The 23786-nt window shown below is 41.2% G+C and overlaps 1 long non-coding RNA gene across 2 annotated transcripts; it reads right to left on the reverse strand.

Annotated features, from left to right (window-relative positions):
• Window positions 1–397: 397 nt before the first annotated feature.
• LOC116452700 lies at window positions 398–15725 on the reverse strand. Of its 2 annotated transcripts, none has more exons than XR_004243571.1 (3): window positions 15559–15725; window positions 1906–1981; window positions 398–1270 (listed from the first exon to the last, which is right to left on the reverse strand). It is a non-coding gene; the product is annotated as an uncharacterized LOC116452700 (long non-coding RNA). The 2 variants fall into 2 exon arrangements; XR_004243570.1 differs by having other exon boundaries at window positions 1906–1984.
• Between the last annotated feature and the right edge of the window lie 8061 nt (window positions 15726–23786).

Below are 23786 nucleotides of genomic sequence, written 5' to 3' on the forward strand. Positions count from 1 at the left end.
ATTCTGGAGAACATTTATCTCTACATACCTTTTCCAGACATGTAATGAGTAACCTCATAAAAGAAATGCTCAAATGCTTTGATTTGTATTGCAAGGCAGCAGATCAGAAGAGAAAATGATTGTTCCAAGCAAGGTGCAGCAAGGATCTGAATACACCTGAAAGAAATATCAATTGCTTAAAAATATTGATGATACAATTTTATTTAAAATACTTTGAAAATGGAAGTAACACCTGTAATCCCCAACCTGGTTGTCCTCATGAAATAACAGCAGGGCCTGTTTCACAGGTTTGTGTGACGGTTGGTGATGTGTCTTGTTAATCTTCCATAAAGAGTGACTTCAAGCTGACTTATGTGGCTTGAAAGCCATTTAAAGACATCTTTAAAAACCAGAAAGGTAAGCAGTGAGAATGTGAGTTTATTTAGCTTTCTATGAGCTTAAAAGGTTTATAAATTGGTTTCATCTCATTTAGCAGCTTCATTAATACAATGGCAGAGCATGCTGTAAACAACATGCTAATCACATCACATAATGCTGAAATGAGAGGGTCTGATGGCATTAATGAGAATGGAGATAGTATAAAAAACCAAACCAAAACAAAAACCAGAGCAATGAAAACAGTGTAAGAAAATACAATAACAAGCTTTGAAAATTATTATAGGGAGAGCGCGGGCAAAGCCAGTGAAGGGAAGGCGGAGCGGCGGAAGCGGGTGTGCCCAGGCAGCCCTGCAGGTGACACTAGACAGCGATTTGGAGGCAGTTCCACAACGTGATGCAGTAGCACAAAGAGGATGCAAAATTCAGGCTGCTACTGTGGCATTTCTCATCTAATAGAGCAGAGAAAGACACTCCTGCTAGCTAAATCTGGCTCAGTTTCCGCTCCCAGAAGACATGCAGCACGCTGGCATAGATTGAAACGAACTGAAATGAAGGGTAGAAAGAGAGAAAAGGTCTTTAAGGTTGCAAGGAGAGCATTAAACTCTTAAGAGGTTTTGAAATTTCCCCTTCACAAATGTTGCAAGAGGTGAAGTTTGGAAACATTGGATAAAACATGATGTAGGGAAATGAAGGAGGGGGTTGGCAATGGGTATATTTTTTGATTGAGTCAATTCATTCCAGCCAGAAACCATTCAAAGTCTCTTGCAGAAGAATGGTGGCAAATTAGAAATGGGTTGTCATTCTCTCTGCTAGTCCCACGGAGAAAGGCTTCATTTTGCAAAGGCCTTCTGCCAAATTACATCTCCATCAGTCACAACAAAAGAGTCAAGATCTGAAAGGAGAAGACAAGCAGCTTCTTTTCAGATGTATGTGCTCTCAATAATTCTTAAATTATTTCATGAACAATATTCATCATGAGGACCAGGGGCTCATTATCTGCATTTTTCACAAGAATTCTGACCAACACTTTAATAATGTGTCATTCTGAAAACTGACACTCCAATCATTAAATCATTCAAAGTGTAAAGTAAACTTCGCTGTTTAGCAAAGAGCACCACCACCATTAGACTTTGGTACTCCCTCATCCTGCCAAAGCTTCCTTTAAATCGTGTTGTCCCTGACTCTGTTTCAAGACTTTTCAGCTGTTCTCTCTCTGTCAGTGATTCAGGTAATGGCTGCTACTGGCAAATGTTTTGAGGATGGGCAATTTCTGGCCTAGTTTCTAATAAATACAACAGCAGCTACTACAGCCCCAGTAGGGTTTGTGTGCACTTCTTCCTTAGTGCTGCTTTTATTCTCTGAAACTTTGGAGTGGTCATGTTGTAATAACAACCACTCTTCCTTATGCAGAGGGAGAACCCTAAAACTACATTAATATTTTTTTTTTCCTTTCTGAAGGGCTAAAACCAAAACAACATGCTTCTCATCCTTAATTTTATGCACTCAGATTTGAAAATGGTGACTCACCAGAATTAAAAGGCAATGTAACGCTGTCTTTTGAGCCAAGATGGAAAGCCTCCTCTGCTGCATAAATCTTGGGTTCCTACTAGAAAACAACATAAAAGGGGAACTGCTCAGTCCAGCCAGCATACAAAACAGTATCAGAGAATGCTCACATCACCTATCTAGGATCCCTCACTCCTCAAAGCCTCTTCCTCTGATGGTCTTCCATGATGTTTGAAATAAGCACTTGAACTTGGCTCATCCCTGATTTGCAACCAGACTGCCTCCTGCATGGCACCTCCAGCTGCTGCTCAGCCCCAAACAGCATCTCCAGGACTCCACCCTGCCAGGCTGTGACCCACAGGATTTCTTCTGTGCTCTGGTTTTGGGCTGTATATAATGAGTTCTGCCCAAGCACAGGAGTAGAAAAAACAGAGCTCTGGAACTGTGGGCAACAGCGTGCTCCTCTGAGACTGAAAGAGTGCAAAGGCAACGAGCCATCGCAGCTCCTGTCAGCTTCCTGATACCTGAGCAGGCACCCACGTGTTCACATACCTGCCTGCATGTACACACAGTGTGACAGCCATTCAAAGCTGGAATAAAGGTGACAGATGGCTTCTGATCTCTTTTCTCTCAGAAAGAGGGCCATTTCATGAACTGTTATATGCCCTGCATTGGCAGAATCAATGGTAAGCATCATCCTGTTTATAAATCAAACCAAGATTGTTTTCCTAATTACATTTACATCACTTTGGTTTTTAAATTTTCATCATAAACGGTGCACATATTCTGGAACGACATCAAGGACTTTCTAATGACACAGAAAACAGGCAGATAACTTTGCAGCAATATTGACTTGTGATGCTTGTCCAATAAAAAAGTCTTTTTTCATCAGGGCTCTGCATATAGGGGTTCCAAAACAAGATATGAAGTAACAAGAAATTGTTTATGAAATTGAATTTTATATTAATGATTGGGGGGGGGGGGGGGCGGAAGGCAAAAAGTAAGCAAAACCAAATATTAGTTAACAATCTTTACTTCTGTTCTAAGCTTTTCTGACACTGGCTCAGCCTCCCCCACTCTGCCTCTCCTTGCACTGAATTCTGCCTGATCACATGGCCACAAGTCAAAATGAGATCAAATGACGCAGAAAACTAAAACTGAACTTTAACCCCCACTTCTTCTCACTAGTTATTCCCCCCATGCACTGACAGGAAAAAAAAACAAAACAAAAAAGACCAAAAAAACCCCAGACAAACAGCAAAAATGTTTAATTTGACACAAAGACTTTCCTTTTTGCAGAGTTCTGCCAGGCAGATTATCTGCAATGAGAAGTAGAGCATTTAGAATGAAGAGCAGAAATAGAAATGTAGGCGTGGAGACTGCTAGCTCAGAAGAGTCTTTTGTCTGGCGATACTGTGACTAAAGATAATCTTTGTTTATCTTGTATGTTTAACTTGTGCCTTGTATACCCAAAGTGTTGGAAAAAAAATGTGGAATTGCAAGTGAGTAACTGAACAAACCCATAACACAGGGTATAATTTCTAGGCATGGTGAAGGCAGGAAAAACAAACTCCGCAGTTATTATACCGTATTTATCCTCTTTTTTTTCTTCATAAGCACTCCCAGACTTGTGGCACAATAATGTTACAATTAAAGCATACTTTGACTAACAATTTCACAGCAGAATGGAACGAATTATGTGACATTACTAATACAGCAAAGCAGAGCTGCAATGCACCCTGGCTACACAAGTACAGCTTTCAGCTAAAACTTTACAGAGATGAAGGAGTAAGCTCAAGGCTGCCGAAAACTGAATAGGATTTAAGTATTTAGTGTCACCCAATCAGTGAAATATGATTAATGAGTCTGGAGGAGTACACTGCTTTTTAGTCTTCACAGCAAGGCGGACATGGGGGGAAATGTATTGGAGCTCTTCAGCGATAAAAGCTGCAACAAAATTCTGCACAGTTAAACTACACGTTCAATTGCAGCTGCTTATTTCTCCTCTGTGTGATTAGAGCCTCCCATTTCCCTCATTACAGGCTTGATATTATTGAAGCAAAGCCAACAGCAAGTTAGCAAGCCAGCAGGGGATCAAATTGATTATACAGTTAGCTGTGGAAAAACTGAAATTCTTTATTAAGGAGAAATGAAATACAGTTAATTTATGCTTCAGCTGAACACCTCCCACACTACATTTACTCTGCTGATACTCTGAGTTTTCTCTGAAGCTACAAGACAGCTGAGAAATTACAGAAGCTTTATTGATATAAAAATAAGTCAGGCCTTCAGTATTTTTTTAAAGGATTTTTCTATTACTGATTATCATAACTCAGTATATAGGACAACACAGCATTAAAGCTGAAAAGAAAGAAAGGTGGAAAGTATTTGGGTTTAGGTAGACTGTAAGATTTGCTATCTGTCTTTAGCTGGTGTTACAGAGGCAGTCCACAAGTAAATGTAAACATTACCTTATCAGTAAAGCAACAACTCAATTTTTGTGGTATTTCAGTTGTAAATCTCTTTCCCAAAATGAAGAAAATAATCATTTGGGACCAGAAGTAATTTTTTGAGAATAAGAACAGGCCTGTTAGTTTATTTCTGACAAAGACGAGTGTGAGATAAAGCTTGTTTCTAAAACCAGACCTTGCAGAAGACAGCACCACACTTGCCCCATCCCAAGCAGTTATATCCAAGCAGTTCAGATCTTCCCTACAGAGCTGAAAAGTGCTGAGAGCTCACGAGCAGAAAGTTCCCCCTGCCCCACAGCCCTTTGCTCTCCAGCCCCAAACATTTGTCCTTGGTAAAGCCTTGATGAATAGAGCTGTGGAGGTCCATCTGCTGAGGACCATCCCCTCTCCAAACAGCTGTGATCTCCCATTCCTCTCAGCAATGTGGTCCCAGACCACCGGCCACCCTTCCCAAAGACAGTCACTTCTTCTTTTAATCTATTTTTCATTGTCCCTTTCCATCCCCTGGCAGGAAAAGGGATACATCCTCTTCAGAAGGCACCTTGGCTGCTGTCCCATGAGGCATGAAGGATGTTGTAACTTGTGGAAGTTTAGCAACAGAGCCCACACAAGGGTCCCATGGAGAGAAATGCTTAATGAGACTGTTCTGCAGGAAGTGAAAATACCATACAATGCATTTTTAATAAATTTGTCAGGAGTCACAGCCTTAATCATTGTCATTGACAAGATTTGCTAATCAAATTGCAAGGAGGAGCAGCCCTCTAATTGCTGGTCTCCTCAGATAGACCTTCCTGTGTTTCTTTTCCTTTCTTCTGCCTTTTTTGCATTTCTGATGCTCTCTTCATGTTGTAACATCCCTGTAATATGTTTTTTCTCCCAATCACTGATGAATGCTTTGAAATTTCTCCCTGGTTTTCAGATAAAACTTCTACCAATTTTCTATACCTGTCAGTGGCTTTTTGGCTGAAAAGATCGTGCTGGTTTTGGCTGCGATAGAATCCATTTTCCTTATAGTAGCTGGTATAGGGCTGTGTTTCGGATTTGTGCTGGAAACTGTTGATAACACAGAGATGTTTTAGCTGTTGCTTATCAGGGCTGTACAGAGTCAAGGCCCTTTCTGCTCCTTACCCCACCCCACCAGCGAGCAGCTGGGGGTGCCAAGGAGTTGGGAGGGGACAGAGCTGGCACAGCTGACCACAACTGACCAAAGGGATATTCCAGACCATATGGCATCATGTTCAGTATACAAAGTGGGAGGAAGAAGGAGTAAGGTGGGGACATTCAGAGTAATGGTGTTTGTCTTCCCAAGTCACCATTATGGGTGATGGAGCCCTGCTTTCCTGGGGATGGCTGAACACCTGCCTGCCTGTGGGAAATGGTGAATCAAGTCTTTGTTTTACTTTGCTTGTATGTGTTGCTTTTGCTTTACCCACTAAATTTCTTTGTCTCAACCCCTGAGTTTTCTCACTTTTACCCTTCTGGTTCTTTCCCTGGTCCCACCGAGGGGAGGGAGTGAACGGCTGTGTGGGACTTAGTTGCCAGCTGGGGTTAAACCATGACAAATATTCAAGGGTCTTATTAGAATAAAAGCAATCAAGATTGATTTGCACTACCCACTTTAGCAACATTAATACTAAAAGAGAAGTACAAATAAACATTATGCTTTTATTTCCTCTTACTCTTCTCACCCAAGAATTGAATAAAACTCTTCTTTTTTACTTTCTGCTATAATATCCACTGGCTGATCTGAGGAAGTGCTAATAAATGCAAGTGAAAGTTTGCACGCAACTTAAAATGCAGAAGAGCTTATTTCACTGAAGGTTGCATGTTTACCAGGAAATGAGATGGTCACAAATTGCCCTTGTGACTGCTTGAGACATATACTCATTAAAGATACCATTGAAAGAATATGGAGGAGGAAATAAATTGTTTGAAAGGACAGTGCCAAGACTGGCAAATCTAAAATTTACTACACAGTCATACAGAAGCTATTTTGGGAGCCACAATCACCTCTTGGAAAAATAAACACATTTCCACAGAACAGCAATTCTGTGTGTTGCACTTGGCCATCTTGACTGAAGCCAGTAGGGTAATGACTTTTACAAGTGGCAAAAACCAGTCTCTTGGCAAAAACAATCCCTAACCTCATGAAATACAGAATATTTTGTTAAAAGGAAAATAAAATTGAAATGCATTTTATATAAATATAGATATATGTAATTGTTGTTTATGAGAAAACTTCTACTAGAAGACAGTAAGTCTATAGTACACAAACACTGACATAAAACAATCACAGACATAAAAATGCTGCTCTTATGCTGACAGGTGGTTTTCAGAAAGAAACAAAAAAAACCTGCTTCACAAACAATTAAGTGAGGCAGATTTCCAATAAATTCTCTGTGCCATTCTGAACAAGTTCTTTCCTGATTTAAAAAAGCTATCTATTTCAAACAGTATTATTTGTATATGACGCAAAAAGCACCATAGAGAAACCAATAGCCTAAACACCCTGGATACATCGTAGCTGTGACTGGGATGTAACCAGAAAGCTGTGTGTGCACGTGTATATACATTTATACACACATATTTGCGCTGCATGCAGATCCTTTCATAGGCTTTTGTCCTATATTTTGATGTTTCATTTTGCTTTTTCTTTGCTATTTGACTGGTTTTTACATTTATATATATAAAAATACGTAAAATTTGAAATTATTTTAAATATATATATAAGATATAACTCAAAAATTTCCGTTTTGCAAAGGGAGCATGGCAAAAGACTGTAAAGAACTAGGGCTCTTCTCAGTAACCTAAGGTAAGGATTCCTGTTGTGAAAATCAGTCCTCACGTGGCCAGGGCCTCCTCAGCTAAGTGGTGTCATCTTAAGGCAAGGGCTTGAATTACAGAGCCTGAGTACTGATTTGGAGAGCCCCCATTATTTGCAATACAGCTGCCAGACACAGTAACTACTATGTGACTTCATAGTATGTGACCAAAAAAACCTCACCATGGCACAGAAAAAGCACAAGGGACAGAGCTTTTCTGTTAGGGCAAGTTGATTTTCTGGGGATAGAGCTGCACTCAGGTAAGAGAATCATATCACTAAATGGATCTATCCATGTGCAACAAATCTGACACCTTCAGCACAATAAAGACAACCTGATCCACTCATAATGCACGTGCCACTTAACCATCCCTGGACTGTGGACAAGAATTTGCAAGTCCAAAGTCTCTAAATTCCTTTAGGTGGTTCTGTTACTGGTCTCAAATACAATTCATATACTTTGAAGGTGGAAAAATATTCTTCACAAAGAAAAGTGATTGACAGCATATACCAAGTGAATGGCACATCCAGAGCCTGTCCTAGCCAATTGCCCTGTGTGTTACACAGTATTGCTTCCTAATACTTTCAGAGTTGCTTGTAATGCTTTTCAGCTAATAAGCTCCAAATGCTTTTCAAAGATTCAGACATTTCAAAAAATCATTAATGTTTTTGAGTGTATTTTTCTGTGAAGCCAAGCTGAAATCCTAAAAGGAACATTTAAGAAGATGGCCTGATGGTGAGTGCAACAAACAGGCATCTCAAAAGCAGCTGGCATCAAGAAGAGTGACAAAAGTCAAGGCATTCAAAAGTCCTCTGTGAGTTTCAGAAATCTGTGGCCTGTGAGTCCTGTTTCCTGTATCTTTAAGACATAACATATCATTGTTCTGCATCAGAGAGCATTGGTCTGCAGCTGGGAGCAATACGCATCACTGATACCAACCACTGCTTTGCCAGGTGTGAAAACCTGGAGTTAAATAATTTTATCCCTGGGTCATTCTTTGAGTCAGTTACAGTGCAGTGGAGAGCTGCCTTTCCATCACCTTGCTGACACTTAGATACTCAACAGATGCAAAGCACTCATCTTTCTCACTACCAAAATCGAAAACCCCCCTTAACATGGATTTTCCTTGATGTAATAAAAGTGAATGGGTTTTTTTTTCAGTTTACTAGAGTTTGAAAGGTCATATAAGTCTACTTTTATGAATGTTCTTAACATAATCTGGAACATAAGCACAATATAAACACAAACTAAAAGGATTCTGAAAAGAGAGAGAGAGATAGAGAATAATGCTTTACCATTGTAACACTGTTATATTAACATCACCTCTTCAGTGAGGCTGATGCACCGCACAGGAAACTGGGCTGTTTTGCTAAAAGTGGAAAGTTACTTAAGTAGGGTGTTTCTTCAGAGATGAAGGATGCAGCAAAGAGGTGGAAATTTAAAAAGCCAGATTTGGTTCCCAGAAAGAATACAGCAACATAAAGACAGGCATAGGAATTTGAAGACCTTTTTCTTAGCTGCTACATTTTTGTAGCTTTTCTACCCTGTAGAGAATAAACTCTTCAGCATTTAAAGCACTAAATACCTGGGAAACCTCAGAAAACCGGGAAACAGAAAAAAAACCCCAAGCAACAAAACACAAACCCAAATCATCTGAAGCAGTAGAGTTGTGCTGATTCACTTGGAATCCTAGGTAATACAACCCATCAAATCTAAGATCTTCCAAACAGGGACCCAGTAGGGAAATGAAGAAAAGTAAAAAGAAAACCAAGGGAAAGAAGTAAGTTTGATGCAGTGATAAAACATAGGTCTTTGTTAAATTCCCAGATCTGCTCTGGGCTAGCTGTATTTTGAGGTACTATAGGTTCCTCAAGGATGGAAGAGGTGTAATCTCCAAGCCAATGGGGGCATTATGAAGTTTAATGATGGCTCTTCCGTTGGTATAAATGTACAAAGTGGGAACATGGAAGATTGGAACAAGAAGAAAACAAGCAAAACTGTCTAGCATTCATACAATTTCTATAAGCTTTTGCTTGCCTGGGACTAGAGAGCAACAGAGAGCAACTCTGTTCATCCTGTTTTTGAACAGCAACTGGAGATGAGATAGGATAGTCACAGCATTAAAGCATCCAGCTGACACTTGAACAACATGTCTAAAATGAGCCTATCCAGAAGTACCTAGTGGCTGAGGAAAAAAATTCTCCGCTTTTGCATTACAAGTCCTATTTTTAGATCACTGGTATTTTAAAATAAGGTTTTCAAGAAGAGTGTTTTTAAAAAAACAGACAGAATTTACAGAACAAGACCAAAATGTGAAGTGCTGGATGACTGTGGGTGAAGGGAAAGACTTTGGCACAGCCTCCTCAGCAAGACAGCCTAGCCCAGACTCCTGGCCAGGCTCCAGCTTTGGAAGCTGTCCTCAGACTCCTCCGAGATGACTATCGGCTCCTCTTCCTGCTCAAAGCTGTTGAGCAATAAAGCTCTGAGTTGTCAAACTGATACTGCTCTCTCAAGCAGAAATGCTGTGATTCAGTCATCAGTGAAATAACCCTCCTGATACTAAAACTCCCAGAGCAGCTCCGGAATGAAAAGCGTAATTATAAATGCAACGACTTTGTTTTGCTAAGCTTTTTGGTGAATATTGGTTTGTTTCTGTCTTCACTTTTGTGATCTTTCATTAGTAATGACTGACCACGTGATACCGGAAATCTTGCACTGCAAACAGGAATAAGGTTGTGCACTTCACAGCTACGTTTTAGGAGCATATTTTGAAAAATGGCTTTATACCTTCATCGTGTCATCTCAGTAAAGCAAGAGGAAACAGGATGTCCAAGCACAACAGAAGCACTTAAATTCATGAGAGTGGCAAAGCCGAACTTGAAAGATCCCTCCTTCCCCCATGGAAGCACTGTTCTCATCATGCTAACATTTCTTCAGCATCCCCAGAAGTGAACCAGGATGTCATTTGAGCACTCAAACTAACTCTCTCTTGCCCATCAGCCACTATTTTTTTGTTTTGGGGTGTGGTTTTTGTTTTATTTTTTAAAATTTTGGTTGGTTTGGTTTTGTTGGTGTATTTTTGTTTGGCTGGGTTTTTGTTTGTGTGATTTTTTTCTTTTGTGTTTGCTTTCCAGGAAGATCAAAACTTTGAACCTAAAATGTTTTGTTTTCCACACCAAATTCATCAGCACTTGTATCTCAGCACTGATTTCTTCTGGCTGCCTTCCTGATTATTCCACTAGAAAGTATTTCCCCTACATAACATTTCTTGATTTGCTAAAACATTTCTAAGCATTACTCCTTTCCATGTTCTCCAAGTGATGCTGTCAGGAGCGTTCTAGCAGTGTGTTTGTGAATCAAAACTGGTATTTTATAGAGGAAAAAAAAGCCAGGAAAGATCTAGCTTGCCTCTAACTTTCTTAAAACTAGCATATTCATACAGCCAAGATGACTGTAACAGCAGATGTGCCCCTATTCTCTTTTTCTCCTCACCACTGCCTTTGCTACAAGAATGAAAGCCACACTATCACACCTGCAACAATATCGAAGTGCCCGAGGTCCAGTGGTGCTGGAAGGAATCTGTGTTTTCAGAAAGATCTTTGAGGCACACAAACTACCATGGTAATTTAGTTTGCTACAAATAAGCTGTAGACAGGAGAATGGCAATGAACTAAGCATGCCTCAAAGTTGTGCCAAGGGAGGTTTAGATTGGATATCACAAAAAATTTCTTTGCCTGGAGGCTTGTCAAGCAGTGGAACAGGCTGCCCAGGGAAGTGGTTGAGGCACCATCCCTGGGGGTATAGATGAGGCAGTTAGGGACATGGTTTAGTGGTGGCCTTGGCCGTGTTGGGTTAATGTTGGACTCAATCTTAAAAGTTTTTCTCAACCTAAATGTTTCTATGTATCTGTTACTGAATTAGCCATCTATCTCTTAAGTATCCAAGCATCCTTGAAAAATGAGACAGAGAAAAACAATCATCCAAACAGCTAGAAATAGATAAAAAACTAGCTTTTATACAAAGGGTTTCCTGACTAAGGCCAAGCTTTTCTATGCAAAGAAAAGCAGATCAAAACTACCCAGTCTTTCTGATCTAAAGCACATTTCTGGTTGTATTACAAAAATTTCTTCTTTGGGATACACCCATAGGGAAGTTCCAGCATTTTTGGTCATGTTGGCTGTCAAAAATGCATGGAGCTTTGTTGGTGGGAAGGATGATTTTCTGTTTCCAGGCTCAGACTCTTATAATAGCTTAGATCAAACCCTGTAATAAAACCCTTTAACAACCGCCAATTCCATCATATGCAAATACTTAAACTTCTACTGAATCCCCCAGCCTAATCGACAATCTACAGCCTCATTTACCCTGAGAGCATTGCCAGAGGTGCATTTGTTCCTCATCATTTCATATTCTAAGCATGGACACAATGTAAAGTTCAGTTGTGTTCATCTCATAGCAGGAAAAAACTGCCTTAATGCAACAAGCTCAGAAAAAACAAATTTGGATATGTTGCTATTGTCTGAAAAATGGGTTTTAAACTAACAGACCCTCGTGGTTTTGTTTGACAACCCCTGTGAAAGCTTGGAAAGAGTGTGGAGCACTACTACATGCACTTTTAAGAACCTAGAAAATAACTCTCCCTGACCAAGTTGACCATGGCCCTTCCCTTTGCCCCCTCCAAAAAAAGCCATAAAATTCTCCAGAAGAAAAGGGCACTGCTGGGTGTCCAGAGGCTGCACCAGGCTAGCAGGGGCTGCTGCAGCTATGCTACCGCAAAATACATGTCATTTCTCATTTTTGCCAGAGAAGAGAACCCATGAACAGTGACAAGGCTGCCATTAGGAGTGTGATGTCTCTGCATTACAGACCAGCTCTCCAGTCTTCCATGAAAAGGAAGATACATAAAAAAACCCACCAAGCGAGGTCTATTGCATGGAAACAAAATGCAAAATGGCATATAAAGAAAAATAAAACAGAAGAATGGCAGTGCCTTTCATTTATAACCCACCTTTAAACTTTATTTTAGCCTTATAATTTTTGGTAAATCAAGAAAGCTCACATGGACTCCAGATGGAGCTGGGATGAGTGTATATTGATGGTAAGAGTCTTCTGTTAAGCCATGTCACTAACTAATGGCAGATCACTGAGATTTTTTTAACTAAGTGGCTAGGTAAGGAGGCAGCAGACAGTCTTCTAACCCAGATCTGTATCCACAGTGTGCATGCACACAGCAGCCAACAAATACCTACAAGTCTGAGAATTCGTAGCAGTGACTTGAGGCTGCTTCCCAGTCTCAGGCTGACTTACACCCTTAGAACTCTTCTCCTCCAGAGAGCCACTCCCTCGCCTGCAGGAGAACAGGACATCAGCCCTCCCTACCAGGTTCTCACCCCGGCACCTCAAGCTGAACAGCACAAGACATCTCATCCATAGCACTTCCCTGACCAGCTGCCAATCCTCCTTGCTCCTCACCTCTCCTTTCCACACTGCTCTCACTTTTTCGCTTTCAAGCTGTTTGTCTCCAACAGGCTCCCAGAACAACCAGCCACTTCCAATCTGCTGCTCCCATTTTGCCTTGTTTTATGACTGCTCTTGCACAATCAGGTGCAATCAGGTTCATTAGCCTGTAGCTGGTGGAGGTAGCCAGACCTCCTTCCTAGCCCTGTTGGCTTCCCCTCTGCAAGTGCTTGTATCCCAGCTCAGGAATCACCTAATAAAGTGGCTGGTGTCCAGGACAAACTCTTAAATAGATTACCTGGAATATTTTGGGGGGGGGCAGGGAAGGGGGAACCCCCCCAAAAAAATGAAGGAAAAAATGCACCAGCAGCCTGCAGGAGCAAGACAGTAATTTGCTTTCTGAACTCATTTGCTGTTGGGTAATTTACGAACTAAAATGAAATAAAATTATATTCCCAATTGCTGCCTCCAAGGGAGCAGAATGGAATCAGAGAGGAAAGCATAGCTCTGGAGAATCAGGAGATGTGGCTGCAGTTTTCAGTTCTGCTAGAGAAATCCTCTGGCAGAAGCGCAGTCTCAGGCAGGCTGTAGGCTCGGCATTATGTACCCACGGTTCGGTGGATTCACTCTGCTCAAAACCACTCTGCCATTTTCAGGTGAAAGTAGCTGGAGGTTCATAATCAAATGTGTTCTGCTTTATCCTTTCCTTTATCCTTACAATCTTTTTATCACACACTACACCAAGAGACATAGAAAAACCAAAAGAACAGTGCTAAGAACGGAAAATACAGACTTTTAATCTTGTAAATAGGTGCTAAGCCTTGCTAGGGACTGCAGCGTTCCCAGTGCAGATAAGCATCACTCCCTCGTGTGGTTAAAACTTACTATTGCTAATTTAGCGGCACTGCAGATCTTTGCATGAAAATTCAGGGAAGAAAGGATTATTTGCCTGGATTTGCATCTCAATGCACAGTCACATACGCGTTCACGCATGCAAAAGTATGAGTACAATAATACACCTTGCCCAGAGTTCACTCTGAACAGACAATTTCACCTTGTATCTGTGTTAAAAGGCTAAAAACAAAATCATCTGCCTCAAAAAGCTGATAAAAACAGCAAAGAAAGCCGGGATCTGATACGGAGAAATCTACAGCTCCTTACAAAAGAGGCTGTAAGGAATCGAGTTTTTCATATGCAAACACTGACTGAATTGTTGCCATCTAGATAACGAATAGTTAAACCCACAGAGTAGCTTGAAAATTGAAGATGTGAAACTACTGGATCCCTTCACAGGACTAATACACACCCTTAAATATCTTCTCAGGCTGTGCAGAATCCTATATAGCATTCAGAGAGTCCACAGACCTCATAAATTTACTTGTTAATTCACACCTGAATGGCATTTGAGTCCAACCTACAGTGTAATGACAGAGTCCCTTACTGCATGTAAGTAGACAAGAGATGTGTTGTTAATGCTGCTCAACAGAGCTGTACCAAGGCACCCTAATGCCTCAGAGCCCCCTCCCTTGCCCTGGTTTCCAGCTTGATAGCACAACAGAGTATGCCTCTCATTTAGTCTCAATGCAGTGGACCCTTCTTATGCAGCTTAGCACAATAACCTTGCAAAAACAGGTCCCTACAGAAAAAAAAACCAAAAAACCCCAGGACTACTTCCAGTCAAGCTGCAATTTAATCAAGAGAACAATGAGTTATTTTCTATGCTTTCATTGCTAGCAAATCACAATTAATTTAAAAAGCCAAGTATAATATAAGGTGTATATGAAATATCATTGTGCAATAAATTCCTATCCAAAACCACTGGAGAGTGAAGATGGGAATAGAAGACTGAAATTGTTGAAATTTGTGTTCTCTTAACTCAATAGCAAGATATTTGAATAAGAAAGCATTATTCCATTATACAGTATGAGCAAATATGCTTATTCAAAGGAGTAACAGCTAACTCAGGTATTTCCAGCTGATATCAGGAAACGTTCAAATTTATCTAAAATACATAGCTACTGTTATGTGTTGCAAAAAATGGCTGGAGATCAAGAATTAAAATACCTTGAACATAGGACACACAATGTCATTTAATCCTAGGCAAAAAAAGAAATATGCTCTCTGGGACTTTTCCACTCCACTTCTCTTTCAAAATGTTTGCTGCATTCAAGGTGTGAATGTCCTTGAAAGCAAAAAATAAAGGGAGCATAAAGGTGATATTTTGGGAACAAACTGCATCTACATATGTCTGTGCTTTCCAGGAATTGCAGCTGCTATTTTTCCCCTCCGTAGTGACTGTGGCCAGTCTCTTACAGGAAAATTAGACCGATCCCTAGTGGAGTATCCCCTCAAGCAGCCTCCCCCCCACCCCGCATCTTTAAGGAACCATAATTCAAGCTTAAATACTTTGGAAAGAAATTCATTTTCCTGCAGCATAGGAAGACTGATGCACAAACATTAGAGCAATCTAATTTTAGATCATTCAGACAATACGCTGGATCCTTACGCGCATTTATTTAAGGCTATTTATAGTCCTCCAGACACTGCTGGAAGTACAGTCATCCATTGTGGAGCTACTCCACTGTGCTCTGGTTTGGGAGGGAGGGAGGAGGGAGGAGGCAATCAAGAGGCTGATTGTTCTGGGGAACACAGGTATCGAGGTGTTGGATGAAATGTTCATTTGCAGGCTGAACGGAGATCAAAAGTTCTGGCCGCTTAGCAACTCTGCTGCTGCCAAGAACTGTAGGGGCACTGGAGAATTTGGAAGTCCCAAACTGCACCAAATTACAGGCCCAGATACAAGTGCTGCTCATAGCTGCAGGCACAGAAAAGGGACCATGTGCCAGAACAGGGGGAAAAAGCCTTGAAAAAGTTTTTAGTCCTCTGGGGACATTTTTGGAGTAGAATAAATGGCTATACTGTACCTCAGAGCCTGAGTGTTGGAGTTAGCAGCTCCCTCGAAGGCATGTGACTTCCAGAATACAGTTCTTCTTTCTGTTGTAGGCACTTGCAAGTTCATCTGAACACTGGCACCACACAGTCTCTAGGTCTTGGTTATTAGAATGCCTCTCAAATTTCAGCCTTCTTCAGTTCTTCTTTTTAGTTCATCTTTTAAAAAAAACACAACCAAAAAACCCCAACATATCTTCTAGGCTCAGATGAATTTTAACAACACATTAAGGCAACATTTCTAATGCACACATCCAGTGGTTGAACTGTAATTCACACTCCATGGAGTCACAAGAGCCTTTGGACCATCAGCTCTGGTTCTCCTGCCGTAACATTAGAACATACTTATTCTCCAGTTTGCCCTGTCTGATACGCAGATCATCTTTTATCACATTTAGATGCAAGTCCTGGGGCCACTAGCTATTCTAGAGCAGATGTGCTATTTTAACTCACAGTGTCATTCAGATATCCAGGTCAAAGGACTCCCACTTGAAAATACGGAAAATCTAAAGCATTACAGCACAACATCTTGTTTTCATTACAGTATGTCTTGAGTAGGAAAATCTGCTTTTGAAATTATTGGTGATTTTTGACAACCTTCCCCATGAATCTGGCCATACAGAACCAAAGGCCATTTTCCTATCGAGCAGCCACTGCAAGGCACAGCAGATAAAGTACATTTGTAGGTCACAGATCCTTAAGTCAGTGTCCTAGTATCTATGTGAGCTAAATATGATCCACTATTTAAGGAGAAGCAGGTAGTAAGTTTAAAATCACTATTCCAAGGCTCATAAAAAGACTGAGATCGTTGCTCTCAGATCTAAATCTGCTCTTGGAAGTATTAGCCAGCTGACATTTCGGTGATCAAACCATACAGCTTGGGCCCCCAAAAATAGTTCCTCACTAGAAGAAAACAACTTTGGATTTTATGAAATTGCCATGGACAAAGATGAGCAAGTAGCAAAATGGGAAAAGGACAAAACAACCCAGCATAATAAGGTAGCTCTGCCTTGAAGATTTTTGTTTCTAAAAATTATGTATTGTAGATAGGTTATGACCCTTTAAGAACTAGCTGATATCCAAAGAAGTCCAAGCTACTCCCAGCAATGAAGGTGTGCCAGCAGTGCTCCTGCCAAAAGGGGTTAATTGGTTATGCTGCCTTCTTTCAAGACCTCATGTTCCCAGACCTTTGAAACATCTAATGCTTGCTATTGAAGTATTGTAGAACTAAGGTATTACAGCCAGTTTTGCTTGCATATAAATGGTACCGTCAAAGAGTATTTTCCCAAATCATCTGAAAAATGTTTTGATAGCAACAACAAGAGCAATAACACAGAACAACCACTGCACAGGAACTACACTACAAACAAAACCAACAGACCACTAGAGAGTAAGCGTGGCTGAGGAAGACCAGGTGGCATTCAAAATAAGGTCTTTCAGTTCTGTGTTGGCGAGTTACTGCTTATTTTCCTTGTGAGGAACTATTGTATCACCAATCAATTAATATCCCAGCATTCTAGGAATATAGTTATGGAACTCAACTGACATGTAAACACCTGCAGCTAAGATTGGATGCCATCCAGAGGGACCTGGACAAGCTGGAGAAGCGAGCCCATGGGAGTCTCATGAGGTTTAACAAGACCCAGTGCAAAGTGCTGCACCTGGGTCGGGGCAACAGATGGTCTCAATATACATCAAGAGGACTCCTGCTGACAAGGGCTTGGAGGCACTCATGGATGAGAGGCTGAACGTGACCCAGCAATGTGCACTTGCAGCCCAGAAAAACAAAAATGTCCTGGGCTGCATCCAAAGCAGTGTGGCCAGCAGGGAAAGGGAGGGGATTCTGCTCCTCTGCTCTGCTCTGGCAAGACCCCAGCTGCAGTGCCACATCCAGCTCTGAGGTCCTCAGCACAGACAGGACATAAACCTGTTGCAGTTAGTCCAGAGGAGGCCACCAAGGTGATTAGAGGGAACCTCTGATGAGGAAAGGGTGAGACAACTGGGCTTGTTCAGCCTGGAAAACAGATAGCTTAGGGGTGACATAACTGGGGCCTTCCAGCACCTGAAGGAAGCCTGTAAGAAAGCTGGAGAGGGACTTTTAACAAGAGCATGTAGTGACAGGACAAGGGGGGATGGATTCAAACTGAAAGAGAGTAGGTTTAGATTAGAAAGGAATTCTTTACTGTGAGGGTGGTGAGGCACTGGAACAGATTGCCCAGAGAAGCTGTGGATGCCCCATCTCTGGAGGTGTTCAAGAGCAGGCTAGATGGGGCTCTGAGCAGCCTGGTCTAGTAGAGAGTGTCCCTGCCCATGGCATGGGGGTTGGATCTTTAAGGTCTCTTCCAGCCCAAACCATTCCATGATGTGAAATTGTGTTGGAAAAGAGTGGTTCAAGATAGAAAAAATTCAAATCTAGAAGTGAATGAACTGTTAGGATCTACTTCTCAATAAATATAACATATAAGGTAAAAAATTAAGCATTTAGGTGAACTAGAAAAGGTACATAAAAGCACAGATAATCACATGTACAGAACAATTTCTGCCCAAGAAAATACTAAATAGACAGGGAACCCTCCGGCTTGAAAAAGAGAGGTCTATAAAATCAAGCATAAAATGAGAGAGATGAAGAGGGAATGATTATTCACTACTTGAGACTCACACAAGGAAATCATCAGGTTTAAAGCACAAGCCACAGGAAATATTTTTTCCAAACAAGGCATAGTTAAATTGTGTAACTTATTGAGTGTTGTGGATGCCAAGTATTTAAATGGGTTCAAGAGGGATTATACAAATGCATGTAGAATACTTCTATTGCTGGCTATAAAAAATTAAAAGAAAACAACCCCTACAGTTTTGATGCACCAGATGCTTCAGAAGCCTGTAAAGTAATAACTGTCAGAACTGGGGAGATGAAACAGGAGGACACTTCTCACAGTTTTGCATCCCTTCCCTGAAGGGCCATGAGTGCCAGACACTGCAGCACGTGGTCTTCCGGGTTTGTCCAGGGAAGCAGCTCTTTGCAGAGAAGCCTTACAGCTGTGGAGACGAGAAGTCTGCTGGGCTTCCCTGTAAGAGGAACCTCCAGGGTTAATCATAATTTCTCTGGCCTTCACTGCACCTCATTCTCATGATTTCATTGACTTGTGGGGCAGAGAAGGGGAAGAGGGGAGAGTGAGAGAGCAGAAGCAGTGTCAAGAGAACTACGGCACTATTCCTGTTGCCTCTAGAAAATACACCATTTCCTCCACCTTCTAAATACTTTTCTTCCAGAAAGCTTCTGAGAGTTTTCTTGACAACACAGACAGTTTACAACATCTGAACGTTTTTTTTAATGGCATGCTATGAACAAAATTTAAATACCAGTGCCAAGAATTAGAATGATTTACATCGTTCTCTCCAGGGTGGGGCATACTCTATTCTCTACTCAAAGGCTCCTAATGTCCCCCATGCTGCTGAGCTGTGTTTATCACTATAAATTAAAAGGTTTCCATTCAAATCTCTGAAGCTCTTGAAGCAGGACAGGCTTGGTGGTGGGGAACTGGGGGTATGTATTCAAGTCCTGAGGGAATCAACTGCTTCCAGCGCAATCTCAGCTCCTGGCTCCTGCTGCAGTCCTGCAGGTCTTAGTGCAGCCATTCATGTCCATAGCCAGAGCCAGAGCAGGAGGAGAGTGCTTGATGTTATACCTTCTCAGTGTAAGCATTGCAGATCTTTGGGCCTGTTTTCAACTGCATTTCCATGAATGTAGGGCCACACGAATTGATGCATCACATGCTGTCCATCTCAGAGGGCAGCGTGGCAATGCCAAGCCAGTGATTAGGCCAGTCAGGCACTCAACCCATCACCAGCAGTTTAATGAATTACAAAACAAAGCACATTCACAGTTCATAACATGATGCAGATAGTTTGCCATCTCTTACCAGGACTACCCAAATCCACATGTTCAGAAATATTTTGCCCAGACTCCACCAAAGTCCCAGGACATTCCTGAAGGACAGCCATATTCCTTATTATTTTTCCAGAGATAGATTTCCCTGCACTGCTTTCTGGCAGCAAAAGCAATCCTACCAGGACCCAGAGCAGCTAGAGCCAATGCAGGATGGTTTTTATTTTCTGGGCAGACTAGGGTAAAATTACCCTAAACTACAAAACTACAAAAATTAGCAGACTACACTGTTTTTCAATGTCACACCAAAACACCTTTTTTCTATATAAAAGGGGGAATGTGCTAATAGAAGAAAACAATTCCTTACTATTGTAAAAAAAAAAAAAAAATCTGTAGGCTGCAACTTATAACTTGTATTTTCTGAGAAGTTGTTTTAACTACTGTAGGCTGAGTTTTCATACAACTCCTGTAGCATCTAAAGGGAGATATCCTAAAGCAATGTTCCCACCAAACAAGGTTCTCCCACTGGCAGATAAAAGCTGAAATTTCAGTGCAGGAAACAATTTCATAGGCCTTTCTAACAAATAACTTCATTCTGAGAGCACGAAAAATTGGTGGAAATAGAGAGAGCAGGTTTTCTGTATTTTCTCCCACCCCAAGGCTTAAGCAAAGCAAGCAGCATCTGCCACAGCACAGTGTACTTGCCTACAAAACTGATCTCAGACAGCAGATGCAGTCTGAGGCTTGCTTTGCACTCTCAACGCTGCTTTTGATCGAAGGCGTCGCACTTTTGGGCTAAGAGAAAAGCTTTAATACTGGACATCTACATCCTGTTCTCTCAACCAGAAGTGAGGAAGTAGATTCTTGCCAAATAAGGAGACCTTCCAAGCCCTGCAGAATAAAACACGGGTTTTATTACTATGTCAAAACTACAAGGAGATAGGTCTAATTTAATTCGATGCTCTGAGTTACAGCAGAAATGCTTCTTAAAAGACAAAAAGTAATTGTTGCTGAAAATGTAGCAAAAAAGTGAACCTTTGGAGATGTTCTTGCTGGCTACCAGTCACCCAGAGTCAAACGCAGCTGCCACAGACTTTGGTGGCCTCTAGTGGCTGTTTTGTCCACATACCAAACTCATCACATGATTTGACTCCTAAGACTGCATCTGCTCCACTTCCCATCCGTACCTGCTGGATCACTCTAAAACTGGCTCCAGAGTGAGATGAGGATATTGAGAGGTGCAGTGGGGGAAAGAGAAGGTAGGAGTTGTTACAATCATCTTAGATGACATGTACCCATCAATATCTACCTGTCCTCACCACCTACAGTAGATTTCCTGTCACCTGACAGGTATAGACAGTGGCAAGGTAGCTCTGGTTCTTGAAATTATGTGTTTTCCATAGATTTTCTAACACTATTTCTTTTTAAACCACAGTTTAAGCTATGATGTCTAACAATGAAGTCAAGAACAAGATGTGTCTTCATGAAAGACTAATCTTCACTTAACATTGTCTTTCAATTAATTTGAGCATTTAAAAGCTACAAATGCAAGTTTTTAAGAATTATTTAAGTAGTTCAACAGTTCTTCAAAAGCAGCAATCTGATGTATCTTGAACTGAATACAGAGCTCATGGGATCTGTAGACATGCCCCTACAATGCATCAAATGAAACCTAATGGAAAGTAACATTCACAGTAAAAGTTTCCTAAACGCAGTCTAGCTTTCTCTAAGTCGGGTACAGTTCTTGGATCCCACAACATTTCCTAGATCACCAACAGAGCAGTGTGCAGGCTTTGATTCAGATTGGATGAAATTTTGCTCTTCTGTATCAGGGAAGCTGAAGTCTACAAAGGCTTTAAAAGTTGTTCAGCTGAAGAGAGAGGAGACACTGGAACAGCAAGTTCCCAGGCCACATCTGGTACTGGCCAGCACAGCTCTTGGTGTTCTCCAAGTTCGTGGTTACTCTCTCAAGCTGGAAAGTGCTACTCAAAGGATACGAAATGCTGCACAAACATTACAGTAAACAAGCCCCACCTTCCCAAGAGGGAGGGCCAATGCAGTTTCTCAAGCTGACAGAAGGCGAGAAACTCAGTCCTGAGCTCCTGATAATTTCATGCAAGTTCCAGCTCCAGCGCGAGTTACAAGCCACTGCTCTTCAGCCTAAGCAGATTTCCTGTCTCTGTGTTCCCTGGTTCACGTGAATATCCCCAAACAAAACACTGTATTTACCTCTGAGCAGTATCTCCCTGATGCTGCTGGACTGTAAGCAAGGCCAGAAGCAATTTAAATGCCTCCATTTTTGTAACAGACTATTCAAGCACAGTTTTAATTCGATACTCTTTATTATGATATCCAGGAAAACAATAACAAGGTGATTGCTTATTACAGCTTCCACAGACTGGGGCTCCAGACCTTATTGTCCTGGGTACACACACGCGCACGCACACACACGCACGAAAGACAACCCTTGCCACAAGTACTTACAGTCTACATAAACAAAACAAAGATAATGATTAATCAAGAAACAAAGAGGAGGAATCACCTGCGTGAGAACATGAGTTAAGTTTTGGCTTGCTTTCTAGTCTGGAGTTCAAGAGTTGAAATTCTTACCCTGTTACAACATTCTTATTACCATGGGCTGAATTTTTATCTGCTGATTACAATGCAAGATATAGTCTTCAACATATAAAACCAATATAAGGAGACACAAAGCTCTAGACCATCATTTTTCAAGTGGTATACAGCAAAACTACAGTCTAGAGATTCAGAGATCTTGGGTGCCCAGTTTCCTAAATGAGAAAGGCAGTGAAAGTGAACTGCAACATGCAAAGCAAAACCATCCAGGAATATAAATTTCTGCTGAACCTGACTAACTAAAGTTTTTTTTTTTTAAGTCAGTATATCAAATTGCCTAACACTCTTGTGTGTGGCATGAAGAAGTAACAACTGTGTTGTGCTGAACGACAATGCCTGACCCTTAATGTTAACCATGATAAATACAGACAAAGAATGAATACTGAAACACTATTCAATTATAAAGCTACACTTTAGCCGCTCTGATTCTGCAAAAAGTTTCAAATACAAAAAGAAGGAAAAGGAGTTGTCATTTCTGGCACTCACATCACAGACTTGCCATCCTTGAGCTGGATAAAACTAAAGTATTTGCAGAAACCTAAAATAAAAGTGACAGGACACATAGAAAGAGATCAAGTGTATTGGATTCAAAACTAGGCCGTATGATTTTTTTTTTTAAACCAGAAATAAGAGTTGTTGCCTTTTGAATTGGCAACATCAAAAGAACTTCTCCAAAAGGCAGAAAGCAGCCAGCCCACTGCTTCTGCAGCCCAGCACTCCTCACCCATTGCTCACCAAAGGGAATGGACAGTGGCAGATGCCAGCAGCAGTCCCATTTCACCCACAATGTGGATGGGAGCTATATGCAAGATGTATTGCAATTTATCCATCCTTAAGAGTTTCAGTTCCCATTAAGGTGGTTCTGATGACACTCAATTTATTGATGTGCTTACTTCATGCATGTCTGATCCAGAAACACTCCAGCACTGATCCTATTTTAGTTCTGAAGAGCACACAAAATTCCTTAATGTGTACAGATTTAGGGTTATCAGATCCAAAACTGAGTAGTTTGGGGAGCAGTGTGAAGAGGGGATACTCACCAGATATCCACAACAACCCACAGTACATAAAACAACCCCACCAACAAACCAATAAGCATGGGCTAATCCAGTGCTCTAAAGATAATCCACAGCTCACAATGTAAGAGATTCAAATATGATGAACAGATGATAACTGACGTCAGTCCTTTGAAGTATTTTTCTTTTTAAAGGATCTTCTAAATATTCCCCAAGCCTTCATTTTGTAGGACATTCTTATACCCTGCACCAGAAATAACCGAAATATTTGCATAACAAGATGCAGGCATTAAACCACAGCCCCCTCTCTGGATGCCATCTCTGTATGCAGGCTCTCACCAGCCTGTAAATGTTACAAACATCACCACTGTCTCTACTTTGTGTTCCAGTCCCTTCAATACTGACATTTTCCAGAGAGAACAATTAGGACAGCAATGACCACCACTGCATAGGGAGCCTATTGAAAGTGCCGGTCTCCAACATTTATAACACAAGCCCAAAGGGCTGAGTCAGAAATGGAACCAAACCCAAGTATGACCTAGGAATCAGCTGGTGAACTTCCTGAAAACAGGAAAACAAAGTAAGAGAAAACAAACAATCCTCCCCTCCATGTACCAAGACATGCACACAGTGCAATTCTTGCAAAGCTCTCTGGAAGACCTACTTC

Source organism: Corvus moneduloides, chromosome 1, assembly GCF_009650955.1.
Source record: "Corvus moneduloides isolate bCorMon1 chromosome 1, bCorMon1.pri, whole genome shotgun sequence".
NCBI classification, from domain to species: Eukaryota; Metazoa; Chordata; class Aves; order Passeriformes; family Corvidae; genus Corvus; species Corvus moneduloides.